This window comes from Ornithodoros turicata, chromosome 6 (genome assembly GCF_037126465.1).
Source record: "Ornithodoros turicata isolate Travis chromosome 6, ASM3712646v1, whole genome shotgun sequence".
In the NCBI taxonomy this organism is placed as follows: Eukaryota; Metazoa; Arthropoda; class Arachnida; order Ixodida; family Argasidae; genus Ornithodoros; species Ornithodoros turicata.
Window position 1 is genome coordinate 40987365 of NC_088206.1, and position 4841 is coordinate 40992205.

Genomic DNA, 4841 nt, shown 5'->3' on the forward strand with positions numbered 1-4841 from the left:
ATCGAAGTGAAGCTCTAGGCGATATAACCGCACCCCTTCTTCGTCTTCTCCCATTTCGACTGCAGAGTCGGAATGAGGTTATGCCCTACTCTTTCACAAATCTTTACTATAAATATGTTACTGTCAAGGAGCTGACTGCCATTCAAATCGAAATGGCAAACGAGATAGCTGATTTCATTCCCTTCATTGCCGGCTCTGGTCGTGTGAGAGTAACATTGCATTTTCGAAAATGCATTAACTCAGACACCCTGTTGTATATCGCATTTCGGAAGCGGTAAGCGAGATCAACCATTGCCACATTACTCAGCTCCTGTTCTGCAAGTTGGATCTGGCTTTTCTCTGAGTTGGTGCAGCGATTTATACCTATACTGACTAAACAAGTAGCGCCCTATATAGGTCGGAAACTTCTTGACACAGGACGTCACATAGCGGAGGAAGTGAAACAGGAAACAACATTTGGAGAGGCACTAAAGAAAGGGGTTGGTCGCACCATCCATTCAACTCGAGACGAGTTACTTCATAGACTCAGAGGGAAGGGCAGGAAACGTAATAAAAGCAAGGGCAACTGAATTGATCGATCAGTAAAACCAACGAAGAAACGAAAGGTTGACTTTTTCACCTGAGGAAAAAAGATGTCTACCATCGCCTTAGTACATAAAAATTCTTGCTTCTGCACTATGAATCAGTTGGAACTGTTTTCTGTTCCACCGACAAACTTTTCTCTGGAGAAGTTAGAATATGTGGAGTTTTTCCCATTTCTGCACGTACCTCGAGCGGTGTGATTGAATATAATGTTCCAGGTCTCGGTGACGGCTTGTTTGATCTCCAGTCTCCAGTTTTTACACATTCAATGTGCATAAAAATGGAGATGCAGCATTGACTACAGCAGGCGGTACAGTGACAACTGACAACGTTATTCCTGTACAAGCATTTGCATCTTCTCTCTTTCATCATGTCCACATTTACCTTAATTATACACTGGTATCTAATTACGAACATTATGCTTATCGTTCCTACTTGGACATTCTTTCAAATGCAAACAATGTTACTTAAACTCACACCCTGTCTGCAATGCTTTACGAACAAGATCTAGTGGGAGAATCTGAAAATTTTGCTATCCCCAGCGAAGCAAAAGGACTTTTCGCACGCTATAAGCGCACCAAAGGATCCAATCTCTATGATCTTTATTCTCCTAACTTTAGTGACATCTGTCAACAAAAAAAAATTGGTCCTCAACAACATTGATATAAGAGTGGTGCTCAGGCAAGCCACTGAGGAATTTCCGTTGCTGTCTGGTCCCAACGAGACTGAAAAGCATACAATAGAGTTTTCTCGAATTGTGCTCTACCTGCGACGTGTACAGGTTTCTCCAAGCATACTCGTCGGCATTTAAAGAAGACTTCCAACGACCGCCGCCGTATACCTTCTTCGACGTTTCGAGATTAAGTATAGGACAATCGCTCCAAACGAATCTCAGGTGATATTTGATGATCTCTATAGTGAACGAGTTCCTTCGGAGTTCACCGTATTGATGGTCAAGAGTGAAGCATATCAGGGTCATAGAGAACAGAACCCTTTTAAGCTTCAAAATTTTAAGCTCAAAAGAGGAGTGCTCGACGTTGGCGGTCAACACTACACGGACGACTTCGACTTTCAACGAGACATATATGCAAAGGGATACATGAATTTGCTTCACAAACTTAAGAGCAAGGATATACCTCTAGCTACGTTTGCATACGCAAAAGAGACATTTATGCTTTATTATCGCCTCACACCGGATGTGGAGCTGCAGTCACTAAGTCCACGGCTTCAAGCTAATGTTCGTCTCACATTGAGATTTGCTGCTAACCTCACAGAAGCTGTCACAGTGCTCTTTGTTTCTGAGACACCTCGTGTTCTGGAAATCAACAAAGAGAAACGTGTTAAGTTCGTATAAACGAATAAAATGGAAGAATGGGAATTTTATGTAGCTTTTGCTCGGAACCATTGCACAAGGACATGCTTTCGTGGAACTTTTCGTGATGAAATTGTATTGCAAAAAGCTGGACCGGGTCTTCATGTGGTGAATACAGCTCCAAGATCTTCCCTGGGAGAACACTGGACTCTATTCTATATGTCTAGTGATAGCAGCATTTCTTATTTCGATAGCAACGGAATGCGACCACTATACAAGGAGTTCTACCAATTCATTCACCCAGCAACTTCATTTCACTACAACAGGAAACGAGTTCAGGGATACAGGTCGGCCACCTGTGGTCTTTATTGTCTCTATGTAGGTAGTCTTCTCTGCTGTGGCTTTCTGCTTGAAGAGTGTACTCGAAGGTTCTCACACGTCAACTTTAAACTCAATGACAAGATGATAGCAATACTTGTGCGTAAACCAATACCAAGAAAATTGATAACATGTCATGTTGTAGTGTAGTCTAAAAGTGAATACATTTGTTTTAAAAAACAAACGTTTATTTAGTCATCTAAGCAAGAAAGTAGGATACATTACACCAGACAGCTCACAAAAATGGTGACAGTATTATACATCCTTATATAGTTTATCATCAGTTTGAAAACAAGAGAACTTGAAACAACTTGTTTTGCAAAGTACACACCAAGGTAATACTACACATTTGCGAGCACTTTGAAAAAAGTTTCATTATTTAAGGAAGTGACAACTCTCTCATTCACATCCAATACAAATGTAAGAAAACAAAAGTACATTGAATAAGTGAAATGAAGATATGTACAATCAACACTCCTTTAGTGTTGAACATTTGGTAGGAAAAAACACAAGAATAAAAAAGGGCAACATCTATAGAGGTGATAATTGCCTTTCCATCCTCTACCATCGTGATGCTTGCATCCTTGATTACACTTCTCTAATCCATACATATTATTAGGTGCGAAAACCAAAAGGGAATGTTTCAATTCCATCTACAGAAATGTAACGCTTTGTATCCAAATGGCTGAGAGCAATCTTTGTCACTGAGACACTTTTGTTTACATTGTCTTTGTGTACGATCAGGTTCTGTTAAACAGTGTGTATCCTGCTATACTCAAGAGCATCTGTGTACATGGAATTAAGAAGCTTCTGTGCTTCAGAATGTTTCACACCTTTCGCGCGGTTGTACTGCTTTTTGCTAGTCAGTTCGAGAGCATACAGTTTTGGTTTTAGACAACAGTCCGAGAATGTGATCACGAGGCATCTCGTTCTTACACATTCCCAGTACCATCTTATTTTTCGTGGAATATAGTAGATGATCGGGATCATAGCTAGAGTTATCCAAGTGCTTGTTAGCTAGTTCGAGAAGTGCTTTCTCTTCATTCAACTTTATGATGAAGGAATCTGTGTCCATATACAACAGTCTAGTATCTGGAGATACACGAAGAAGATGCTTGTGGTAAAAGTCAAATCCTCGGCTTGGACAGTTCCAATATCGTAAACCCTAGGTACAGTGGCTGTCTCATGCGGATCAGAGATTGAGAGAATTGGAAGAGGATGACGTGCGAGCTCAGCGGTCGGAACTCCTTTAGGTTTGGCTTGCGTAGGAGTTTGAGTACTTGTTCGTCAGTTACTGTTAGACGACATATGACAAACTTTCTCACCTGCATACACTGTGAGCGTAGTACCTTCTCCCCCCGCTTACCATTGGCGGCGCCCCCGGTGCCAAGCCTCGCCCTCTCCCCCACTGCTGGCCAGAGTGTTCTCCTGCCTTGCCTCGCGTGCGGACGCACGCTCTCCCGTTCGTCAATAAACCAGTTATCATTAGGTAGCCACAGTGACTCCAGCCTTATTCAGATTCATCCCTTCATCATTTTCATCATCACTCCATTTTTCATCATCACCCCACCCTCACATGGCGCAGTCGACCCACGGATCTCTGCCTCGGGAATCCGGCGTTCACTAGTCATTCAAGCCCAAGCCTGACTGCACCCCTACAATGCGCAGTCGACACACGGATCTCTGCCTCGGGAATTCGGCGTTCACCGGTCATTCAAGCCCAAGCCAGACTGCACCCTCACATGGCGCAGTCCATCCATGAATCTCGGCCTCAGGAATCCAGCGTCCACTAGTCCTTCAAGCCCAAGCTGCACAAGCCACACTGTACTCTCACATGGCGCAGTCTACCCATGAGTTTCTGCCTCGGGAATCCAGCGTCCACTAGTCCTTCAAGCCCAAGCCGCCCAAGCCAGACTGTACCTTCATATGGCACAGTCGACCCACGGATCTCTGCTTCGGGAATCCAACGTTCACTAGTCATTCAAGCCAAAACCAGACTGCACCATATGCATGGCGTAGTCTACTTTCGAATCTCAACATGGGCAACCCCGCAGCCGATAAGTAGACAAGCTTAGAGGAACATCAGTCACCACTCCAAGCCTAGCAGCCCCGCATCCCCGTCCCCTGCTGAAAAACCCCTACTCGTCCCCACGGCAGCCTCGCCACCCAAGACGGACATTACACATTCCATGATGGTCGCCACTTGAACATTCGTCCCGCCATTGCATCATCCTCCTCGCTTGGCTTCCCCTCCCGAGCATAGCAGCTTAGTATACGGCCCCCGTTCATGTCGTCGCTGGTTCACGTGACTTGCCATTTGCCCTTCCCGCTCCTTGCCCTTCGCTTCACGCTTCGCCTCGAAACGCGATGGCGTCGCTCATCAACTAGGACGCATTGTCCAGTATCACTCAGCTTGTTGATGTATCGGACGAAGCCCTCAAACAAGAACTGCGACATCGTGGGTTATCATGTCATGGTCGTCGAAATGCCCTCATGCGCAGACTATTCGACTGTATACAAGAAGAACGAGGCGCTTGGCCATTATCTGTCCAACCTCGTACCCAACAAT